Here is a 25,668-nt window from a genome sequence, read left to right as displayed (position 1 = left end):
GTTGCCGTTGTTGTTGTTCGTGGGTGTTGTGTTTGTACCGTCACGTTCTGTTCTGTCTCGGCTGGACCGTGTTGTTTTTCGTCGTTTTTTATGGGGAGGGGGATGGGAACGGATCCGGAGGGAGTGGGTGAAAAGAGCTGGAGGGCAAGGGGGGAGGGGGGTTCCCGATTTGTATTGATTTTTAATGTGTAGGTTTGTCTCGTTACATGTGTCTTTATGTGTGTCTTTGTCTACTAAAGCGGGTTTCTTTGTTCGGTTTTTTATGGGGGGTTATTTTAGGCGACTGGAAATAGTGAAAGTGCCGCTGACAGTACCGGTCGCCTTTGTTACGCCCGGTTTTTATCAGCCAGTACCGGCATTTTAAAAAAAGATTTGGGTTGGAGAAGGAGGGAGTGGAGGTTTTAACTTCTCACCATCTTTTGTTCTCTTTTGTGCAGGCCAGGGATCCGATGTGTCCGGTGCGCGGGCTGGCACTAGGCCAAGCCGAGAGGATTTGGAGCGCGGTGACCCATCCGGACCTGTTTAACCGACACAAAGACATGGCCTGGCTAATCGCCCATGGCGTCCTGTCGGTCCGTGCTGTGATGCACGCACGCCGAATGGCGAGGACTGCGGTCTGCCCCCGAGAAGCTTGCCTGGAGCCGGAGACTGTCCGTCACGCCCTGTGGGACTGCGAGTATGCCCAGAGGTTCCGGAGGCTGGCTCTACCGCTGCTCCGGTTTTTCCTGACCGGAGGAATTTTAGACGGGCAGCTGGTGTTGTTTGGTGGGAGCAGGACAGTGCTGGGAGGCCCTAAAGGGAGGACAGCATGGCTGTCTTTAAACGCCTGCAGATGGGGCCTTTGGACGTGCAGGTCTTTCCTCGTGTTGGAGGACCGGGCCTTGTCACCAGAGGAGGCGTGGCTGATCGCGAAGGCCTCCGTAAAGGACTACATGAGGCGGGACTGGAGGAGGCATGGACGAGAGAAGGCACGGAGCATGTGGGGGGCAGACGCTTGGGACGCTGTGGGCCTGGACTGAGACAGATCACAGGAGCCAGGTACTTTGTGTTGGTGAATGGTCTGGGTGGTGTGATATTGTTAAAGACACATTCTGTTCCGTACAAAAGTGGTTGGTTTTAAAGGAAAAATTGTGTATCATTTTGGGTTGTGGTCTGGGGTTTTGTAAGTCTTTGCCTTTTAAAAAATAATAATAATAATAACAATAATAATTTCTTACATTTTACTGTTTTAGTTTTGTATGTGCTTTATATGTTTTTTATGTATCCATGGATGTTAGTATGTGGTTTTTGTGTGTGTTTTATGTCGTAAATTATTTATGTGCGTATTTATGTATTAAACTGTTTGTATTTATATTTAAGAGGAAAACCTTGACCATGTAATATGTAAACGTGATTTAAACTGTATATCTGTGAAGATACAATCAAATCTTTTAAAAGGAAAAGGTTTGCACAGGTAGGGGAGATACCGTGATCACATGTTTCTTTCTTGCTGTGCCTTTTGTTCAGGTTTCTTTTCAGCTCAGTTAGGCATGTTGCCCACCACTGGGGTTCTAGTGGTGGACCGAGGGCCACTGGGCTGTTTCGTTGCTTTCTAAGAGCATTCTGTGCTCTTTTTCTTAGTTCAAGCTCCAGCATCAGTGGAGGATCATTAACATAGTAAAGCAGGTCCTGTGGGAGACAAGGAACATCAAGGTCTACCAAAAAACAACTGTAGACCTGATCACTCTCTGGAGGAGGATACAAAACCTCCTCCAAGACAGCGTGATCCTGGACTTTCATATCAACAAGACCCTGGCGAGAGAGAAATGGGGGGTGGACCACTGGAAAGAACTGGTTATATAGTCCACCCCCCCAAGAGGGGCAAGAGGTCCTCAACACCTGCTGAACCTGAGCAAGATGGACCCTTTTTTTTAAAATATCCTTGCCTGTCTTGGGTTTTTTTTTTAAACTCACTTTGTTGCTTTCCTTTTGTTTTGATATGATTTTTCTAAAGACTTAGTTTTCATTTGTTTAATCATCTGTTTGCACACCTTTGTTGAAAGTTATGTTTCATTTAATTTAGAATTCTTGTCTAGTTTTGAAAGTAGTGCTTGTTTTTGTTAAAATTATTATTTTGTATTATTGAGTGTGTTTTAAAAAAAGAAAAAAGATTTTAAATTGAAAGAAATTATAAAAACCAATAAAACAACCTTTTTCTTAGTCCATTCTCCTCCCTTCCCCATTTTCCTCCTTTTTTCTCCCCAACCACAGAACCCGCACAGACCCCCCCTCAGCACCCCGCCACCACAGAACAACCCACCCCTACACCACAGACTGAGAGAGAACCCGACACAGACCAGCCCCCAATCCCCTCACAGACGGAGACAGTTGGACCAGACACACAGACAGACTCACTCCCGTGTGGAAATCCTGGACAGTGCACGACACAAGACAGTACTAGCACCAACTCCCCTTCCACCACGACAGACACTGAACAGATAGAAGTCAAGAGCGAGGACGAGGAGATCGAGATCACAGACAGCACACCCTCCACTCTGCCCACAGATACAGACAACACAACAGACACACTGTCACCAGACATCTTTGGAAAAAGAAAGAGACCCCCGACCACGGGAAAGGAAAATAACTACCACCACCTCCACCAATCAGAACACAGAACCAGAACCCACACAAGCAGAAAAACAACCCCCACCACCACCACTACCACCACCAGAAAAACAGCCACCACCGCCACCTCCACAGACAGTGGAACCGCCGACACAACCTGACAAACCAGCACAGCCAGTAAAACACGCACAGACGGACAGCCCGACCACTACCCAAATACCCCCCTAACCCGTAGTCACCCCAAGGACACACCGCTCCTCTGGGAAAACGATGACAGAACCAGCACAACCAGCACCAGCAAAACCCACCAGACCCAGAACTTCACACAGCACACCTGACAAAGACGACGCACCTGAACTGGACTACATATGGGGAGAAGTTATAGACAGGACGGTCAAATGACCACCCCCACAGACACGCGTATCTAGGGAAACACTCCGACTCACCAAACTTTACATTGACACCTGCCCGGACACAGCTGGACCAGTGCACGCTTCGCAGGCAGCCCTGGGTGCGTCGAGAGCCGGTAAGCCAGCCACACCCCTCACCACTCTACCCGCCAGGTCCTCCTCCAAACCACCCGGGGGGGGTCCTCCAGAATCTAAAACAGGGAAAGGGCAGAAGTAAATATCACCTCCCGTGATCAGCTATGGACTGGACGCAGTACCATACATACACCACTGTCATTGCACTAGTTACCACTACAACAACAATCATGAGCACATTAAACATCCTCACATTAAACGTACGCAGTATTCACAACAATAAGAAAAGGGCAGACGTCATGGCATTCCTCACAACACAAAACACAGACATTTTATGTTTACAAGAGTGTAGAATCCCCTTTTTAACAGATTACATAGATTATCAGAATGAATGGGCCATAGGGGATTCGGTGTGGTCGGGTTCGAGTGTGGCACGTGCAGATGGGGTGGCAATATTAATCAAGAATAACTCAGTCAAGATAACCCGGAAAAAAGTGGTGGAGGCAGGAAGGATTTTAGCAGTTGAACTTGTTTATAACAATTTTCACTTCAAGGTTATTAATGTTTATGCACCCGCAAACCAAAATGAGCGCACAGCCTTTTTCACCAAGCTGCGTCCAATCCTTTTGGGAAACCTCCCCGTCGTGATGGCAGGGGACTTCAACTGTGCCCTGAGGGATGAGGATCGGAGCCGGCTGTTGAGGGACCGCTCGAGTCGGGAGCTGGCGTCAGTCATAGCGGACTACTCCCTCACTGACGCCGGTCGGGACCTGGTGCCACGCTACACGTGGGTGAGTTCCTGTGGCAAATCCTTTTCCCGGATAGACCTCCTCCTTCTGAGACATCAGATACAATCACAGAACATCACAGCACAAACAGTCTTCTTTTCAGATCACAAAGCACTCACCATCCAGATTACAACACCAGCACAAACACACAGGGGGAGAGGAATCTGGAAACTAAACACATCACTACTAGAGGACAAAGCAATAAAACAGGCATACATCAATAGACGACAAGAATGGGCATCACTCAAGGAACTCTTCACGTCACCCGTAGAATGGTGGGAAATGGTCAAGACACGCACTAAGGGTTACTTCATCACGGCAGGACGCAGGCAGGCACAGAAAAGGAGGGAACAAACAAAAAAATTGCACAGCACACTCCAACGACTAGCAGCACTACAGGCACAGGGATTCCAGGTCGCACAAGAAATCACACAGGCCAAACACAACCTCTCAGCACTCTATAGACAGGAACAGGAAAAAATTAGACATCAAAGCAGAGTTCAACACCTAGAACAAAATGAAAAATGCACCCGTTACTTTTTTAGGAAGATCAAGAACAAAAAGAATCACATACAGACATTATTGGACAACACAGGACAAATCATCACGGGTGAACAGAATATACACAACCACATCAGGGCATTCTACACTGATCTGTATAGCACAAAGCACATGGATGAGCACATGATGGACACATACCTACAGGACATCCCAGCCATAGCACCCCGGGCAGGAAAAGGAGAGGAGGAGGAGAGTCTGTCCGTGGAGGAGCTCACCCACGTGGTGAAAGGCCTGAACACCGGCAAAACTCCGGGTCCCGACGGGCTCCCGGCCGAGTACTGCCAAACCTTTTGGGAACACCTCAAGGTAGATTTAACATCGGTGCTCTCCGCGGTGTACAGTGAGGGCCGGTTGGCCCCCTCGATGACAGAGAGCGTCATCACCCTTATTTACAAGGGCAAGGGTGATGAGCGTAGCCTGACAAACTGGAGGCATATTGACCTCTTGGGGGCCGACTACAAGCTCTTGGCGAAGGCCCTCATGTACAGGCTCCAGGAGGCTACCCCTCAGGTCGTGGGTCCGGACCAGGCTTGCGGGGTCCCGGAGAGGTCGACCGCCGATAACCTGGTGCTCATTCGGGACATCATGGCCCACTCTGTCGAACGGTCGAAACCTTTTTGCATGTTTAATCTAGATCAGGAGAAGGCCTTCGACAGAGTGGGCCATAGCTACATGTTTAAGGTCCTGGAGGCAATGAACCTCCCTCTTGGTCTTAGAAAATGGATTCACATCATCTATCAAAACAACACAGCAAAAATACTGGTTAATGACACACTACAGAACACTTTCCCATACACTCAGGGGTTAGACAGGGTTGCCCACTTTCTGCACTACTGTACATACACTGCCTGGAACCACTCTTACACAAAATCAGGACAAACACAGACATCACCGGCTATACACTCCCAGGGTGCACAGAACAACTCAAGGCACTTGCTTACATGGACGACATCACACTTTTCTGCACTGAACAAACCTGGACCACTTCTGCACAGCCACTTCCGCAATAATAAACAAGACCAAGAGCGAGGTGTTTGTGTCCAGGGCCTGGGCGGTCGACCAGGTCCTGTCAGACACATTTCCCATCCGTACATCCGTGAACATCCTTGGCGTCACGTTCGACAGGACCAACTCCGGGGGCTGGAGCTGGGCCGGAGCCCTCGGCCGGGCTCGAGCTAAGACCTGCAGTTGGAGTTCCAGGACACTGTCAATGACGGGGAGAATCCTCATAGTACAGACTATCCTTTACCTGATCCTCGCCTATGTTGGAAAGATCTTTCCCCCAGACAAACATATTGAGAAACAAATTAACAAAATTGTCTTTGGTTTTGTCTGGGGGAGTAGGCAGGAGAGGGTAAAGAGGCTGATCATGTGGAAGGACCCTAGGAACGGGGGTAGAGGCGTGCCAAACGTCGCAGAACTGATCAGGATGCAGAGCCTCGCCTACCACATCAACTCCATAAAAAACCGCAGTAACAAAACCGGATACATGACCCGTTTTTACTTCACCACCAGCTTAAGACCCCTGGGGGGTAAACTGCGGTGTCCGCCAAGGGTGCCCGTTATCCCCTCCCCTGTTCGTCTGCTGTATGGAACCACTGGCACAGGTCCTGAGAAGGGACACCTGGATTTCGGGGCTGAAAATCCCAGGGGGTGGGGGGAGGGAGGCCAGGTGTATCCTGTACATGGATGATGTCACCATTTTAACAGTGGATGGGGTGTCGGTAACCAGAATTTTAAAGAAAACAGAACTATATGGGAAAGCATCGGGAGCAAAATTAAATACAGACAAGGCTGTGGTGAAACTGTATGGACAGTGGGGGGAGGCAGAGAGGCGGGAACTCCCCTTAAAAGAGAGTGGGGGGGTTATAAAAGTTTTAGGGGTAGAGTTTGATTCAGAGGGACTGGGAGGGAGCAATTGGGAAAACATTTTAAAGAAAGTGGAAAAAAGGTCCAGTTCTGGCAGTTGAGGCAATTGACTACGGAGGGAAAATTTTTAATTATTAAGTCTGTGTTGTTGCCGTTGTTGTTGTTCGTGGGTGTTGTGTTTGTACCGTCACGTTCTGTTCTGTCTCGGCTGGACCGTGTTGTTTTTCGTTTTTTATGGGGAGGGGGATGGGAACGGATCCGGAGGGAGTGGGTGAAAAGAGCTGGAGGGCAAGGGGGGAGGGGGGTTCCCGATTTTTATAGATTTTTAATGTGTAGGTTTGTCTCGTTACATGTGTCTTTATGTGTGTCTTTGTCTACTAAAGCGGGTTTCTTTGTTCGGTTTTTTATGGGGGGTTATTTTAGGCGACTGGAAATAGTGAAAGTGCCGCTGACAGTACCGGTCGCCTTTGTTACGCCCGGTTTTTATCAGCCAGTACCGGCATTTTTAAAAAGATTTGGGTTGGAGAAGGAGGGAGTGGAGGTTTTAACTTCTCACCATCTTTTGTTCTCTTTTGTGCAGGCCAGGGATCCGATGTGTCCGGTGCGCGGGCTGGCACTAGGCCAAGCCGAGAGGATTTGGAGCGCGGTGACCCATCCGGACCTGTTTAACCGACACAAAGACATGGCCTGGCTAATCGCCCATGGCGTCCTGTCGGTCCGTGCTGTGATGCACGCACGCCGAATGGCGAGGACTGCGGTCTGCCCCCGAGAAGCTTGCCTGGAGCCGGAGACTGTCCGTCACGCCCTGTGGGACTGCGAGTATGCCCAGAGGTTCCGGAGGCTGGCTCTACCGCTGCTCCGGTTTTTCCTGACCGGAGGAATTTTAGACGGGCAGCTGGTGTTGTTTGGTGGGAGCAGGACAGTGCTGGGAGGCCCTAAAGGGAGGACAGCATGGCTGTCTTTAAACGCCTGCAGATGGGGCCTTTGGACGTGCAGGTCTTTCCTCGTGTTGGAGGACCGGGCCTTGTCACCAGAGGAGGCGTGGCTGATCGCGAAGGCCTCCGTAAAGGACTACATGAGGCGGGACTGGAGGAGGCATGGACGAGAGAAGGCACGGAGCATGTGGGGGGCAGACGCTTGGGACGCTGTGGGCCTGGACTGAGACAGATCACAGGAGCCAGGTACTTTGTGTTGGTGAATGGTCTGGGTGGTGTGATATTGTTAAAGACACATTCTGTTCCGTACAAAAGTGGTTGGTTTTAAAGGAAAAATTGTGTATCATTTTGGGTTGTGGTCTGGGGTTTTGTAAGACTTTGCCTTTTAAAAAATAATAATAACAATAATAATTTCTTACATTTTACTGTTTTAGTTTTGTATGTGCTTTATATGTTTTTTATGTATCCATGGATGTTAGTATGTGGTTTTTGTGTGTGTTTTATGTCGTAAATTATTTATGTGTGTATTTATGTATTAAACTGTTTGTATTTATATTTAAGAGGAAAACCTTGACCATGTAATATGTAAACGTGATTTAAACTGTATATCTGTGAAGATACAATCAAATCTTTTAAAAGGAAAAGGTTTGCACAGGTAGGGGAGATACCGTGATCACATGTTTCTTTCTTGCTGTGCCTTTTGTTCAGGTTTCTTTTCAGCTCAGTTAGGCATGTTGCCCACCACTGGGGTTCTAGTGGTGGACCGAGGGCCACTGGGCTGTTTCGTTGCTTTCTAAGAGCATTCTGTGCTCTTTTTCTTAGTTCAAGCTCCAGCATCAGTGGAGGATCATTAACATAGTAAAGCAGGTCCTGTGGGAGACAAGGAACATCAAGGTCTACCAAAAAACAACTGTAGACCTGATCACTCTCTGGAGGAGGATACAAAACCTCCTCCAAGACAGCGTGATCCTGGACTTTCATATCAACAAGACCCTGGCGAGAGAGAAATGGGGGGTGGACCACTGGAAAGAACTGGTTATATAGTCCACCCCCCCAAGAGGGGCAAGAGGTCCTCAACACCTGCTGAACCCGAGCAAGATGGACCCTTTTTTTAAAAATATCCTTGCCTGTCTTGGGTTTTTTTTTTTAACTCACTTTGTTGCTTTCCTTTTGTTTTGATATGATTTTTCTAAAGACTTGGTTTTCATTTGTTTAATCATCTGTTTGCACACCTTTGTTGAAAGTTATGTTTCATTTAATTTAGAATTCTTGTCTAGTTTTGAAAGTAGTGCTTGTTTTTGTTAAAATTATTATTTTGTATTATTGAGTGTGTTTTAAAAAAAGAAAAAAGATTTTAAATTGAAAGAAATTTTAAAAACCAATAAAACAACCTTTTTCTTAGTCCATTCTCCTCCCTTCCCCATTTTCCTCCTTTTTTCTCCCCAACCACAGAACCCGCACAGACCCCCCCTCAGCACCCCGCCACCACAGAACAACCCACCCCTACACCACAGACTGAGAGAGAACCCGACACAGACCAGCCCCCAAACCCCTCACAGACGGAGACAGTCGGACCAGACACACAGACAGACTCACTCCCGTGTGGAAATCCTGGACAGTGCACGACACAAGACAGTACTAGCACCAACTCCCCTTCCACCACTACAGACACTGAACAGATAGAAGTCAAGAGCGAGGACGAGGAGATCGAGATCACAGACAGCACACCCTCCACTCTGCCCACAGACACAGACAACACAACAGACACACTGTCACCAGACATCTTTGGAAAAAGAAAGAGAGACCCCCGACCACGGGAAAGGAAAAGAACTATCACCACCTCCACCAATCAGGACACAGAACCAGAACCCACACAAGCAGAAAAACAACCCCCACCACCACCACTACCACCACCAGAAAAACAGCCACCACCGCCACCTCCACAGACAGTGGAACCGCCGACACAACCTGACAAACCAGCACAGCCAGTAAAACACGCACAGACGGACAGCCCGACCACTACCCAAATACCCCCCTAACCCGTAGTCACCCCAAGGACACACCGCTCCTCTGGGAAAACGATGACAGAACCAGCACAACCAGCACCAGCAAAACCCACCAGACCCAGAACTTCACACAGCACACCTGACAAAGACGACGCACCTGAACTGGACTACATCTGGATCACACCTGACAACACCGCCACTCCCGCTGCCCTCTCATCCTCCTTCTCCTTCTCGCACACTCCCCGGCCTTCCGGCCGTGGCGGTGGTACATCATCTATCAAAACAACACAGCAAAAATACTGGTTAATGACACACTACAGAACACTTTCCCATACACTCAGGGGTTAGACAGGGTTGCCCACTTTCTGCACTACTGTACATACACTGCCTGGAACCACTCTTACACAAAATCAGGACAAACACAGACATCACCGGCTATACACTCCCAGGGTGCACAGAACAACTCAAGGCACTTGCATACATGGACGACATCACACTTTTCTGCACTGAACAAACCTGGACCACTTCTGCACAGCCACTTCCGCAATAATAAACAAGACCAAGAGCGAGGTGTTTGTGTCCAGGGCCTGGGCGGTCGACCAGGTCCTGTCAGACACATTTCCCATCCATACATCCGTGAACATCCTTGGCGTCACGTTCGACAGGACCAACTCCGGGGGCTGGAGCTGGGCCGGAGCCCTCGGCCGGGCTCGAGCTAAGACCTGCAGTTGGAGTTCCAGGACACTGTCAATGACGGGGAGAATCCTCATAGTACAGACTATCCTTTACCCGATCCTCGCCTATGTTGGAAAGATCTTTCCCCCAGACAAACATATTGAGAAACAAATTAACAAAATTGTCTTTGGTTTTGTCTGGGGGAGTAGGCAGGAGAGGGTAAAGAGGCTGATCATGTGGAAGGACCCTAGGAACGGGGGTAGAGGCGTGCCAAACGGCGCAGAACTGATCAGGATGCAGAGCCTCGCCTACCACATCAACTCCATAAAAAACCGCAGTAACAAAACCGGATACATGACCCGTTTTTACTTCACCACCAGCTTAAGACCCCTGGGGCTCTGCATCCTGGATCACAGGCACCCCTACTCCCGGGACCCCCCCCAGCCCGACAGGTCACTCCGCCGGTACATCTACACAGCACATCTGCACACTGCACAGCTCACTCACTGGACATTTCAGGAAATCAAAAACACCACAAATGCACAGGAACATTTACACAGACCCGACAACACGACCCACAGCACAGCCACTACAGTTTGGAAAAACATCAATCACCCATGCCTTCTGAACACACAGAAAGACCTGGCGTGGCTAGCTGTGCTGAAAGCTCTCCCCACCAGGGTGTTCATGTTCAGGAGGAGCTTGGCCCTGGCGGAGACATGCCCGTACCCTCGCTGTAATGGAAAGGAAACCGGAGATCACCTCCTGTGGCACTGCAGAAAGGCCAAATCTATCTGGCAATCCATTTTCACTTTCCTGGACACATACACTGACACACAGTCACTGACCCTCCGGGATATCCTCCTCGGCCCCCGCAACGGGATCACATCTGCTGAGGAGGAGATTGCCTGGAGGGTGATCAACATCACCAAGCACACTTTATGGGACGCACGCAACATCATGTTTTTTCAGAAACAGGAACTTCACAACATCATCATCACCCGGCAGATCACCAACCACATCAAGGACTACTATCACCTGGACTGTCACAAAGCCGGAAAGAGCATCACAAACACAAAATGGAAAATTCACAACAGCACAGAAATATACATATGACACGGACACCCTGGACAATACACCTACAGCCGGACACCTACACTCCCGAAGCCTTCCCTTGGGTAATGTATGTAATGTTTACTGTGTACTGTCTACTGTCTTAATGTATTGTGGTATTGTCTGCGGTCATGTTTAAATGTAACTCTGTTTGTTACTGTCTGACGTCTGCAATGTAAATATGTGTGATGTAAGTACATGTCAATATGAATGTAAATGAAATGTAAAAGTGAAAGCAAGTGAAACTCAATAAAAGAAATAACGGTTCACCCAGGGCGAGGCTCAGCCATTGCACTCCGGCTGTGCTGACCCCTGCGAATTCCCCAAATGTGGGAATCTCGACTGCATAATTTCTGGTAGTGGGGACTGCGTTCGCGCTCTCCCCTGATTCATTGGTTTAAAGTCAGTTATTTTTTACTCTGCCTGTCAGGGCGTTTTTAATCCTAAAGGTCATCTGTTAGTAACATATTTCAGATTGTAGTATTTGCTTTGGTTGTTAATATAAGTTTTGCTCCAGTGTCGGTCATAGTTACTGCACAATATTTTGTACAAACGCGTTTGTTTGTTTGATGACATTACTACGGAGCCTGGTCCCGTTAGCTTTTTTCCAAGATGTCTTTGCACAGGGGGCGCTGTTGCACTATGCCAAACGCAGTATTATCATTTTACTTTTTTACAGCTGGGCCAGGATTTCTAATTCAATTTTATATCAGGTGTTTTTCAAATTCCTGTCGTATTGGCTTCTTTCTTAGGCCAATACTTTCTTACTATTTGTATGGAGCAAGCATCGTTGTGGGAATTCGTTTTCGGCATTTGGTCGTAGTGACTTGAAGCCACTTGCGTTGTACGGGACTTGAAATATTCCTATGTAAAACAATTATGTAAAACAGCAGTGTCATTACATTTAAAGTAGTTTTTGAGTTGCAAGTTTGACTACGCTATGTTCTCAGCCCTATCATTGCTGCCAGTATAAATCTTCAATTTAGCACCATGCCATGTGCTTATGGCCAAACCACTCTGAATATGCCCCCATCTCGTCCCATTGTGTTTGTCAGGGCATTTTAGTGCTGAATGTTGAGGTCTGTTAGCGAGATATTTCATTCCTTTTTATATCGTTTTTCAAATTCTTCTTATATTGGCCTTTTAATTTTGAACCTCAATATCTCGTCCATTTCAAAACCAATCTCAATGCCATTTGGGAGGTCTACTGCAATGGCATCGGGCTCACCGACTTCTTTCTCTCTCCCTTTTGCTCCTTGTCTCCCTCTCTCTTTGAAGGTCTGTTGTGAAACCGAAGTACCAGTGGCTTGACCGCGGCTTAGGTGGATCAGCAGGCCGGCGGACCAGGCCGGACTGACAGCGTTTTGGGGCTAGGCAGGTACCAGTGGCCTGACCGCGGCCTGCCGAAGCCGACGCAGCGCTTGGAGGATCCCCTGCCAGAAGTCTTCTACCATTCGGAGGAAGAGCCACGACTGCTGCGGAACGCCTTTTTGCCGAGGACCGGAGGGGAGTTCCAGAGCTGCCCGGAGAGATCTCCCGGATAGGGTTGCTCTCCGGGCCACCGCCAGCTTTTCTTCGCTGGTCCTACGCCATTCTTGCTGCGCTCTCCCTCTGGTCTTCCAGGCTCTGCAGCAGCTCCACCTGAGGCTCCCCGAAGACGAGGCTGAGGAGCAGGCAGACGGGGACCAAGGACCTCCCTCACCCAGACGACGCCGACCGGATCCAGCTTTGCCATCCCTGCTTGGATCCAACGCTTGGCGTCTTCTTCAAGAAGGGAGGTGCCACTGCACCAGGGGAGCTGATCTTTGATCAGCTCCTTCTGTGTTTGCCTTTTGGTCCCCTGGGGACAACATCTTTGAGCGCTGTGTCTGCTTTTCTTCCCAACGGCAAAGGTCCGGCCTGAGTGAGAGGGAGGATGGCGACAGGAGTCCAGCCAGGTGTCAGAAGACATCACGCCGTCCGCATGACTCTCCTGCCCAGTGGAGAAGGGGGCAGCAGCAGTAGTGTGGGTCCTCTGGTGGAGCAAGGGACAGGTGGTGCAGCCGCTGAGGGCGCCACTGGGCCAGCTGCCACCGATGGAGGAAATGGAGCTGCCCCAAAAGTGAGTGGACAGGACAGGAGAGTGACAGGTATGACCCGCCTGGAATTTAGTCGGGCAGTTCTTCAGCGAGCCATGGGCTTTGTGCCTGGTGACCTGAACTGCCTGGTGAAGGTTCCAGGAAATGCAGATATTTTTGAAATTAGCTTTAAAAACGCTAATGTCCTGGAGAGGTTCTGGAACCTCTTTAGAGAGGGGAAGGACAAGGCCCCCCTCAGCAACTTTGAGATAGAGCCCCTGTCCGACACGGAAAACAAAGTGGTCACTGTACAGTTTTATAATGAAGCTGTACAGGACCACGATGTGAGTACGTGGTTGGGCAGGTATGGCAGTGTAAAATCAGGATCTAGGAGGGTCCTGGATGAGGACGGAGTCTGGACCGGGGCCAGAAAATGGCTGGTCCAGCTAAAATCTGATCCCTCTGCAGTTGGGGGGGTATGTCATATCCCCAGCACCATCATGCTGGGGAGACACCGGGGCATGGTGTTTTATCACGGCATGCCCAAGCTGTGCAGGAACTGCGGCGAGTTAGGACACTCTTCCGTGATTGCCCCCTCTTGTACGCGAACAGGGCCCGGAGCACCGCGCCCCTACCATCGTCATTGACTGCCCCCCCGCTCCCTACCCCTCTTATACCTACAGTAATCGAAAATACATTCACGTCCCCCCCCATTCAGCCTGATAACATACCAACACAAGCACCGAGCACGGCACAAGACCTCCCCTGTAGCACTATTTCGGAAATCCCAAACAACACAGTCCCCCTGATTACCCTATCCCCAATCACCACAGTAAAGGAGGAGCCTGACTCCGACATCCTCATTACGGTGGAGGAGTCAGACTCCTCAACCACAGACACCGATGACACTATCACACCCTGGCAGAAGGCGAAATCCAAAAAGGGCAAAAGAATGAGATCACCCAAAACTACAGCTCGCAACAATTTTCCCACCCAGCCTGCAAATCCAGCAATAACGCCAAACCAAACTAGCCAAAAGAGCCGTCGTGACAAATTTAAAAGAAACCCCACAAACCTCCGCTAGGCCAAATCCCCTACCACGCCCAAACAAACCAACCCCACCACCATCAAAGCCGAGACAGACCGGTCACCACACCTTTAGCACCCTTCATCCCAGAACCACTAAGGACCAGCCAGCCCCTGGTCCAGACTCTGTAAACGGGACCCAAACATCATCCGCCTCTCAGGGCCCTCCAGGGGCTGGGGGGAAGCCTGGGGTAAGAACATCTGCCCCCACCTCTCCAGGACGGAACCTCCCAGGCAGTCGGGAGGGGAGACCCATGGGAGCACATGGTCAGGGGGTGAGTAGGCGCCAAAATAACCCAGACACAATTTTCTCTACAATAGATAAAATGTGCCAGAAAATTTCCAGCAATAACTCCGGTACACCAGACACACACCAAAAATAAACTTTCATGGAAAACACAATTACGCTAACAACACTCAATACCCGTAGCATTAAACACCCAGACAAACGCTCAACAGTTTTCTCCATTCTTGCACAAATCCCCTCGGACGTCGTCCTGCTCCAGGAATGTGGTATCCCGTTCCGGGCGTTGGATGGCGTTCTGGGGGGGGAATGGAGAATGGGAGACTCTCTCTGGTCTGGCTCTAACATCGCCAGAGCTGATGGGGTCGGCACGTTGACGAAGAATCCCTTTGTCAAAACAACAGCACACAATATTGTGGAGAGTGGGCGAATCCTCGTCACTGATCTCGATGTCGGGGGTTCCCCACTCAGGGTCGTCAACGTGTACGGCCCCACCAGTGTGGCCGAGAGAGTCTCCCTTTTCACAAAATTGCGACCCATATTACACACTACAATGCCCATCGTCGTAGGGGGAGACTTCAACTGTGCTTTAAGAGATGAGGACCGCAGCAAACCAAGGCCGGATCGCTCCGGCTCCCTGCTGCGGTCCCTCATCGAGGATTTCTCCCTCTGCGACGCCGGGGGCGCCTCTCCTCCCCAGCATACGTTTGTGAGTTCCTCTGGCTCCTCCTCATCCAGAATTGACATGTTTCTGCTCTCCCCAGGCCTGAGGGTGCACAGCTATTCCACCAAGGTGGTGCACTTCTCGGACCACCACATGGTAACCGTGTCCCTGGTCTGGGAGAAATCGATAACCGTGGATAAGGGGCTCTGGTGAATGAACATCAGCCATCTCCAAGACCCCCATGTGCGTCTCTCCTTCGCGAGAAGATACCAGGAGTGGGTGAGTCTGAAACATCTCTTTGACTCCCCGGTGGAGTGGTGGGAGATGGTGAAGGAGCGAGTGCGGGGCTACTTCCGGGCAGTCGGGCGGAGGAAGGCGAGGGAAAGGAGGGCAGTTTTTGAACGCCACAATGCTGCCCTCCAAAGACTAAGCCTCCTCCAGTCCCGAGGCCTGGATGTTAGCAGCGAAATCGCGCAAGCTCGGCAGAGCCTCACCACCCTCTACCGGGAAGAAACAGACCTTCCGCTCCAAACTCCAGGGCCTCCAGGAGGATGAGAAATGCACACGGTTCTTCTTCCGCAGGGCACGGACCAAGACGAATAACATCTTGTCTCTCTATAACAGCAGAGGTGTGGTGGTGTCTGAAGAGGCGGAGGTCCGGGAGGTGGCCAGGGAGTTCTACGAGGGCCTTTACAACGAGAGGCCCTCAGACAGGGCTCTCATGGACACCTTCCTGGGCTGCCTGGACAGACGCCTGGGAGATGAGCAGATGGAGGCGGAGTTGAGCACTGAGGAGCTCACCAGGGCGGTGCACTCCTTGAACACGCAAAAAGCTCCGGGCCCTGACGGAATCCCAGCAGAGTTTTACCAGGCTCACTGGGATCTCCTGAAGGGGGACGTGGCGGAAGTGTTCAGGGCTGCGTACAGGGAGGGGCGGTTAGGCGCCTCACTGAGACAGAGCTCAGTAGCTCTTGTCCCAAAGAAGGGGGACCTGAAGGACCTCCGCAACTGGCGGCCGATCAACCTCCTCTCAGTCGATTATAAGATCATGGCGAAGGCGCTGATGGGGAGGTTCCAAGGCCTGATAACATCGGTGATCGGACCGGACCAGACCTGCAGTGTGCAGGGGAGGTCCATAAATGACAACCTGCTCCTCGCGAGGGATCTAATCATCCACTCCGGGGAGCGGAGGTCCCCCTTGTGCCTTCTCAGCCTCGATCAAGAGAAGGCATTTGACCGGGTGAGTCATGTGTGCTTGGAGAGAGTGCTAGAGAAAATGAACATTCCTGGCCCCCTCCTGCGCTGGACAAAAATCTGTCTGACAGATATAACGGGCAGAGTGGTTGTCAATCGGCAGCCCTCTGCCCCGTTCGATGTCAGGTCTGGCGTCAGGCAGGGGTGCCCTCTAGCATCTCTCCTGTACGTCATCTACCTGGAACCGTTCCTCCAGGCCCTCAGGGCCAATCCAGGGGTGGTGGGCTACCCACTACCTGGAGCCGGGGGGGAAGGGCTAAAGGTGATGGCGTACATGGACGACATTGCCATCGTCGCCACAGACAGTCGTTCTATCGCTTGTGCCACCAAGGTGTTGGACGACTTCTGTGTGGCCACTGGCGCCCTGGTCAACAGGGACAAGAGTGAACTGTTTCTGTCTCCACATTGGAGTGAGGAGCTGACCGTTTCCTTCCCTGTGCGTAGGAATACCATCAAGCTCCTGGGGGTGACCTTCCAGGCTGATGGAGGAGGGAGAACCAGCTGGGAGGGAGCCCTCCGCCACGTCCAAAATAAAATCAGGAGCTGGAGTGCACGGCCCTTGACCATGGCGGGTAAGATCCTTGTCCTGAAGGCAATTGTCCTACCCATTCTGCTCTATTTGGGGAGGGTGTTTCCCCCAGACAAAGCCACCGGGAAGTTAATCACCCGCATGGCTTTCCGCTTTGTCTGGGGGAGCACGATGGAAAAACTGAAACGTGTCACCCTCCTCAAGGAGGAGCGGAATGGGGGGCGGGGGGTCCCAGATATCGTAACCATCATTATGGTGCAGGGTCTGGCCACCCTTGTCCAGAACGTAGGGAAGGTGGGTAAGGCCTCTGGTACCTTTGCCAGGTACTATGCCACCCCCTTCCTCAGAGCAATGGGCTTGGGTGTGCTGGACCTCACCATACCCTACAGCTGGGACCCCCCCTATGTCTATCGAGCCCTGAAGGACTTTGCCTACAGGACGGGTCTGCCCAGGGCTGGCCTAACCTCGTGGAGCTACAAAATGATCATGGCTCATTTACGATCTGGCCAAATTGTAACGCTCCCGAGGGGGGGGCCAGACCTGGACCCGCAAGTCATCTGGGCAAATGTGACACACAAGTGTCTTACCAACAAACAAAAAGACATTGCCTGGATGACAGCCCATAGGTGTCTCCCCACACAAACTTTTATGTATCGCCGGCACTTAGCCCTGACTGAACGCTGCCCCCACGGATGCACTGACTCTGAACACATCCACCACCTGTTCTGGGAGTGCTCCGTGGCCAGGCGGGTCTGGGGCCTTGTTTGTTCCTCTGTCTCCCTAAGCAGGTTCCTGCCGAGGTCCTCCCTGATGGCTGAGGGCGTCCTCTACGGTCCGCCGGGGGGATGCAAGACCACCGTGCTCCAGCGTCAGTGGAGGATCATCAACACCGTGAAGCAGGTCCTGTGGGAGACGAGGAACATCAAGGTCTACCAAAAAACAACTGTAGACCTGATCACTCTCCGGAGGAGGATTCAAAACCTCCTCCAAGACGGCGTGATGTTGGACATTCACACCAACAAGACCCTGGCGAGAGAGAAATGGGGGGTGGACCACTGGAAAGAACTGGTTATATAGTCCACCCCCCCAAGAGGGGCAAGAGATGCTCAACACCTGCCAAACCCGAGCAAGATGGACCCTTTTTAAGCATTTTTGCCCGCTTTGGGCTTTCTTAAAAAGACCCACTTTGTTGTTTTCCGATTGTTTTTGATATGATTTTCCAAAGACTTGTTTCTCATTTGTTTAGTCATCTGTTTGCACGTTTTTGTTTGGAATTATGTTTCATGTGATTTACAGTTGTTGTCTAGTTTTGTCGAGTGTTTGTTTTTGTTGAAATCATTATTTTGAGTTATTGAGTGTGTTTTAAAAAGGAAAAGAATTTTAAAATGTAAAAGAAATTTAAACCAATAAAACAACCATAATTTCTGGTAGTGGGGACTGCGTTTGCGCTCTCCCCTGATTCATTGGTTTAAAGTCAGTTCTTTTTTTCTCTGCCTGTCAGAGCGTTTTTAATCCTGAAGGTCATCCGTTAGTAACATGTTTCAGATTGTAGTATTTGCTTTGGTTGTTAATTAATATAAGTTTTACTCCAGTGTCGGTCATAGTTACTGCACAATATTTTGTACAAACGCGTTTGTTTGTTTGATGACATTACTACGGAGCCTGGTCCCGTTAGCTTTTTTCCAAGATGTCTTTGCACAGGGGGCGCTGTTGCACTATGCCAAACGCAGTATTATCATTTTACTTTTTTACAGCTGGGCCAGGATTTCTAATTCAATTTTATATCAGGTGTTTTTCAAATTCCTGTCATATTGGCTTCTTTCTTAGGCCAATACTTTCTTACTATTTGTATGGAGCGAGCATCGTTGTGGGAATTCGATTTCGGCATTTGGTCGTAGTGACTTGAAGCCACTTGCGTTGTACGGGACTTGAAATATTCCTATGTAAAACAATTATGTAAAACAGCAGTGTCATTACATTTAAAGTAGTTTTTGAGTTGCAAGTTTGACTACGCTATGTTCTCAGCCCTATCATTGCTGCCAGTATAAATCTTCAATTTAGCACCATGCCATGTGCTTATGGCCAAACCACTCTGAATATGCCCCCATCTCGTCCCATTGTGTTTGTCAGGGCATTTTAGTGCTGAATGTTGAGGTCTGTTAGCGAGATATTTCATTCCTTTTTATATCGTTTTTCAAATTCTTCTTATATTGGCCTTTCAATTTTGAACCTCAATATCTCGTCCATTTCAAAACCAATCTCAATGCCATTTGGGAGGTCTACTGCAATGGCGTCGGGCTCACCGACTTCTGATTTTTGTATAGCTACGTTGCACCATTTATTTTATGGATTACCCCTAAGAGATTAGTATAAAAAAATTAAGATACTTTTTTTTTTGCACAAACATAACTCAATTTAAATCCAAAGGTTCCTGACACAAGACCACTGATTTTGTCCATAATTGAGAATTATAAGTGCCTTTTCTAATGACTGTGCATTTTATTACATTTGAATTAGACCTCAAAATTCGACATTTTGATAAATTTGCAGAGTTGCAGATAAATTGTCAAACTCCAAACTCTGAGATTTTTTTGACTGTGTACACACTGCTGTCATTTCAACATGCCGAAACCAAAATGTTTGAAACATGTCCTTTGTTAAAATCTGACAATGTGCACTTAAACCACATGTTATTTAAAGAGGCAAATAAATAAATGATTGGTCATTATGGAGGGCACTATATTACACGCAACATTATAACATTCATTCCCATAGTGAGAATCAAAGTGATTTGTGTGTGACACTATCATTGAGTGACTGTGAATGCACAGTTAGTTAGCCATGACTCTGTTTAGTGGTCAATTACTTTGAGAACTATGAATAATTATGTATATGTCCATTTACAGTTTAAAAAAGGTCTGCTATGTTAAGACACACTTTATGGACAAGCTATGTTGAAAGATTGATACGAGAAATGTGGTCCCAAACAGGACACATGTTGGAAAAGTGCAAAATGAGTACATTTTCCTCTAACTTTAATATGCAGAATTACTCTAAGATTATGAATCATTTGAGGGGTTTGAATCTTAAACAATCCGATCTGAATGTTGAACAATCCGATGTTGTTTGACACAGAGTAGATATTGTACATGGCTGTAGCATGTTGTCAGAGGTCTGTGCTGATACACCTTGATGTTAGAGCGGGCTGATGTTCGTGTTTGGGCTGATGAATTTAATTTCCTGCCTTTTGAGGCTTTCAGCAAATGCAAACTTTTTTCTTAAAATACATTTGTTGGTATACATTTATCGTTTTTATGCCTTGGTTAGTATCTCTACATTTAAAGTACATTTTTTCATATCAAGAGCGCAGTTGCAAGTTTGAATGTGGTATGTTCTCAGCCATATCATTGCCACCAGTTTAAATATCGCATTTTGCACCGCGGCTGTTGCTTACGGCCATACCACTCTGAATACGCCCGATCTCGGAAGCTAAGCAGGGTCGGGCCTGGTTAGTACTTGGATGGGAGACCGCCTGGGAATACCAGGTGCTGTAAGCTTTTTCACGGTGTTTTGTATAGGGGGTGCTGTTTCACAATGTTGAACAATTCATGTACATTATATATTTTTTAAGCCCCCTGAGATTATGCATTCGAAAATGCCAACATTCGGGGAATTTGCAGGAGTCGGCACAGCCGGAGTGCAATGGCTGTGGTACAAAGCACGGCTGGGCTCGGGTAGAACTCCGAGGGACCACCAGGCAATACCAGGCTTTTCAGGATGTTGTTGTGGAGTGCATTTTCATAATAAATATAGACTAATTCAAATGCTGCCAACAAAAGATCAGATGACCCCTCAGTAATTCCATTTGGGGATGTCTGTTACATCAGTATCTTGAAGAATGGTAGTTTGTAACATTTAGTGCACAACTCCAAACGGGATCTGGATTCAGTGATGTATCCAGGGCACTCTTTCTGACTGGGGGAATTCATACCGGTGCATTGTGGGAAGATAGAAAAAAAGGCACATCAGGTGATTGTGGAAAAAATAGACAGTTGACCTATCTGAACTACTTACTGGGTTGAAAGTGGTAATCATCTGATTTGCTGAAGTTGCAAGAAATGGTCACTCGAGTGACTGGTAGAATGTGGTACCCGTCAGTGTAAAATGTATGCTAAAGAGTAGGACTCCCTTCCCTGATGTGTACAACTCATACTTACCTGGCAGGGGAGATACCGTGATCACGTGTTTCTTTCTTGCTGTGCGGCAGTATCAAAATCTTTTGGGGCTTCGGCGTCTTTAAGATAGCATTTAAATTGTTGAAAATTGTTGTATGTATTTTGTTTTTTCTTTGTTGTAGGTGTTGCTGTTGACGGACTTTTAATCAGCAGCAGCTGATTAAGGGGTAAGGCCCTTCGGGGCTCGTTTTTCTCTTTATTTTTTTGAAATTTCTGTCTCTTTTGTAATTCATTGTTTGTCTGTTTCGTGCACGGGGTTTGCTTTAAGGATGTCGGCTGCTCGAGTCGGCACTCCGAGGCACCACTGCGTGCGGTTTAACTTAAAACCGAAAGACGGGGTTCTGTACGAACTATCAAGGTTAGATTTTTCCCGTAAATTTTTGAAGGGAATTCTTCATTTTTCGGCGGCGGATATTAATTGCCTGCTAGTGCTTCCACATGGCAAAGGTTTCGATGTAAGTTTTAAGACCTCGGACGGGTTACGTGAATTCTGGAACCGGTTTGAAAATGTGAAGGAAAAGTTCGAAATTTTCACAATGGAACGGTTATCAGACGAATCCTTAAAAGTAATTATAGTCAGAATGTATAATGAAATGGTAAACTGTTCAGACATTGAGACCTGGTTGAGCAGGTATTGTTTGGTGAGGGATTCACCAATGAAAATTAAAGATGAGGATGGGATTTGGACAGGGAGCTGGCGAGTGCCGGTAAAATTTCAAATTGATGCGTCGGGATTTGGAGGGTGGAGGCACCCCCCGTCAATGATTGTACTTGGGGAGAATCGCGGCCTAATCCATTATATGGGCCAACCAAAGTTGTGTCGCAGATGTGGAGCTTTTGGGCACTTGGTGGAAGCCTGTGAAAAAATTGTTTGCCAAAAATGCAGGGAGGTGGGCCATGAGGCAACCCTGTGTCCAACAGGCCGCAAATGCAATTTGTGCGGGTTGGCTTCCCACATGTTCAGGGACTGCCCAGACTCCTTCGCCAATAGGGCCAAGAGAGGGCGGCCTTCCTCCAGAGCACAACAGCAGGAGGAAGGGGGGGAGGCAAAGAAGGCTGGAGGGGAAACAGGTAAGGAGGGAGAGGCAGAGAAAAAGCCTCAAGATGGAGAGAGTGAGGGAAGGGAGGAGGGTAAGGGGGAAACAGGGAAGGCGGGGGAAGGAGAGGTGCAGGGGGAAAAGGAGGGTTTAGGTGCTGGGGGCCAGCAGCCTAGTGAGGAGCCTGAAGGTGGGGAGGGAGACGGGAACTCGCAGGTAGGTGTAAAAGCGCGACAAGCCACCGAAAAAAGTCCTGTAGGGGTGGGGAAGAGAAGGGAGGTGGTGGAGGCTGACTCAGACTCTGAGGCAGAGTCCATGGTTACGGTGGGCTCAGATCTGGAAGAGGAGCAGGAGAAGGACAGGGGTGAGGAAGGAGGAGCAGTTAAACGGCCGGCTGAAGAAAATAAGGAGGTAGGAGGAGGGAAGAAGCAGAGGCCAGGAGTGAGGGAGAGGTGGAATTTAATGGCCCAACTCTCTGACAGTGAGGGGTCGGGGGAGTCTCCAGTATATGGGGACTCTTCCCCAAATCAGACCCCCTATGTATGTGAGTCACCCCTTTTGACTGAAGGGTCACTTTTTGGTGACCCAGGGGGTGGGGAGAAGATGGTGATATGATGTGTGGTGGAATGGAAGGTGTATGTATGTGGTTATTGTCTCTCCTGGTTAGCCTTAAAATGGCTTCTCAGCAGGTGTCCCTCTCTGTTGCGACAGTAAATGTGCGCAGCATGAGAGCAATAAACAGGGCACAGTCTGTCCTGGCTTTTCTGGAAGGAGTGCAGGCAGACATTATCTGCCTACAAGAATGCTGGTTGCCTTTCAGGACCACCTATGGGCCCTGGATGAAGAGGTGGCCGCATGGGCCATCTCTGTGGAGCGGCTCAGAGGAAAATAAATGTGACGGTGTGGCGGTGCTAATAAAGAACAAAAAAATTGAAATTGTAGAAAACACAGTTGTGAGGAGCGGGAGAATTTTAATGGTGGTACTAAAAATGTGTGGAGTGCCTTTTAATTTAATTAATATTTATTGTTCGCCGCAAAGGCAGAGCAGGTGGGAGGAACTGCAGGACCTCCCTCAGTATTTAATGGGCCGAGCTCCAGTTTTAATGGCGGGAGATTTTAATTGTGTTTTAAACAGGAGTGGCCGGAGGGGGGCAGCAGAGAAATATGAGGTGGACAGAACCTCCTTTTATTTGCAGAATTTAATTAAAGATTTTAAACTTTTAGATATGTATCCTAGGTTGCACCCAGGCCCAGAGGGGTTTACATGGCACAGTGATGACGGGTCCCGGGCGTCAAGGATTGATTTCCTGTTCGCAAGGGGTTTTGTCGGTGAGACGGCAGATCTGAACCCGGTCTTTTTCTCAGACCATTCCCTGCTGCGCTGCTCCCTGACTGTGGAGTCAGGAGTAGCTTTCGGCAGCGGGGTTTGGAAGCTGAACTGCAGGTTGTTGGAGGACCCAGCAGTAGTGATGGCTTTTAAAAAGCAGTATCAGGACTGGCAGACACTCCAGGGTTTTTATGATACACGGGCAGAGTGGTGGGAGGAGGCCAAAAAGAAATTTAAAGTGTTTTTTGTGCGGGCAGGTAAGGCGAGGAGGGAGAAGGACAGGAGGGTGTGGGCAGGGCTCCAAAGACGCCTGAACCGCTACTCCTCCCTACTGAGAGGGGGTTTTGATTTCCGGGAGGAGGTGGGGGAGGTGAAACGGGAGATGGCAGCGCTGTCAAAGAAAAGGGGCAGAGAAATCATGTTTAGGTGCAGGGAGAAGGAGATTGATGAGGGAGAGACTTGCTCTCGATATTTTTTTAAAAAGATTATGGCAAAAGGTGTAGCAATGAAAGGCCTGAGGAGGGAGGACGGGGTCATAGTATCTGACCAGAAGGGGATGATAGGAGTGGTGGAGGCCTTTTATCAGGAATTATTTGGGGAAAAAACGATTTTAGAGGAAGGGAAAAATGAATTTTTAAGTTTTCTGGAAAAAGTGGTGGGTGATGGAACAGATTTGGAGGCAGATTTTAAAATGGCTGATCTAAACAGCAGTTTGGGGTCTTTTAAAAGTGGGAGGGCTCCAGGGATGGATGGACTACCAGTGGAGTTTTATCGGGTTTTTTGGGAGGTAGTGGGCCCTGATTTGCTTTGTGTTTTTAAAGAATTTGATCAGTTGGATAGGTTACCACACAGTTTTAAAAATGGGTTGGTGACTCTCCTTTTTAAGAAAGGGGAAAGAACAGATTTAAAAAATTGGCGCCCGATTACTTTGTTAAATTTGGATTTTAAATTGTTTTCAAAAATTTTAACAATGAAAATGAGTTGTGTTTTAGGGGGCCTGATACACCCAGATCAGGCCTGTGCAGTGCCAGGGAGGAGGATCACAGACGCCCTGGTATTGGTGAGAGACGCCATCTGTCTAGCGAGAGACAGACAGAGTAGACTAGCGGTGGTAAATTTAGATTTTGAAAAGGCTTATGATCGGGTCTCGCACCAGTACATGTTCGCTGTGCTGCAAAAAATGGGTTTTCCGGCCAGGTTCATAGCACGGGTGGGGCTGCTGTACGCGGGGGCGAAGAGCACTTTCCTGGTTAATGGGTTTCAGAGTAGTGCAGTGTCAGTAAACTGCGGTGTCCGCCAAGGGTGCCCGTTATCCCCTCTCTTGTTCGTCTGCTGCATGGAACCACTGGCACAGGTCCTGAGAAGGGACACCTGGATTTCGGGGCTGAAAATCCCAGGGGGTGGGGGGAGGGAGGCCAGGTGTATCCTGTACATGGATGATGTCACCATTTTAACAGTGGATGGGGTGTCGGTAACCAGAATTTTAAAGAAAACAGAACTATACGGGAAAGCATCGGGAGCAAAATTAAATACAGACAAGACTGTGGTGAAACTGTATGGACAGTGGGGGGAGGCAGAGAGGCGGGAACTCCCCTTAAAAGAGAGCGGGGGGGTTATAAAAGTTTTAGGGGTAGAGTTTGATTCAGAGGGACTGGGAGGGAGCAATTGGGAAAACATTTTAAAGAAAGTGGAAAAAAAGGTCCAGTTCTGGCAGTTGAGGCAATTGACTATGGAGGGAAAAATTTTAATTATTAAGTCTGTGTTGTTGCCGTTGTTGTTGTTCGTGGGTGTTGTGTTTGTACCGTCACGTTCTGTTCTGTCTCGGCTGGACCGTATTGTTTTTCGTTTTTTATGGGGAGGGGGATGGGAACGGATCCGGAGGGAGTGGGTGAAAAGAGCTGGAGGGCAAGGGGGGAGGGGGGTCCCTGATTTTTATAGATTTTTAATGTGTAGGTTTGTCTCGTTACATGTGTCTTTATGTGTGTCTTTGTCTACTAAAGCGGGTTTCTTTGTTCGGTTTTTTATGGGGGGTTATTTTAGGCGACTGGAAATAGTGAAAGTGCCGCTGACAGTACCGGTCGCCTTTGTTACGCCCGGTTTTTATCAGCCAGTACCGGCTTTTTTAAAAAGATTTGGGTTGGAGAAGGAGGGAGTGGAGGTTTTAACTTCTCACCATCTTTTGTTCTCTTTTGTGCA

At 48.8% G+C, this 25,668-nt stretch overlaps 2 pseudogenes; both read left to right on the top strand.

Annotated features, from left to right (window-relative positions):
• The first annotated feature begins 11,252 nt into the window (after positions 1–11,252).
• On the top strand, positions 11,253–11,425 carry LOC133139747 (U1 spliceosomal RNA; annotated as a pseudogene).
• Positions 11,426–20,321: 8,896 nt separating this feature from the next.
• Positions 20,322–20,430, top strand: LOC133139670 (5S ribosomal RNA; annotated as a pseudogene).
• Positions 20,431–25,668: the final 5,238 nt, after the last annotated feature.

Source organism: Conger conger, chromosome 10 (assembly GCF_963514075.1).
Source record: "Conger conger chromosome 10, fConCon1.1, whole genome shotgun sequence".
Taxonomy (NCBI): domain Eukaryota; kingdom Metazoa; phylum Chordata; class Actinopteri; order Anguilliformes; family Congridae; genus Conger; species Conger conger.
Note: the sequence above shows the minus strand (reverse complement) of the source record. Positions and strands in the feature narration are given on the sequence as shown.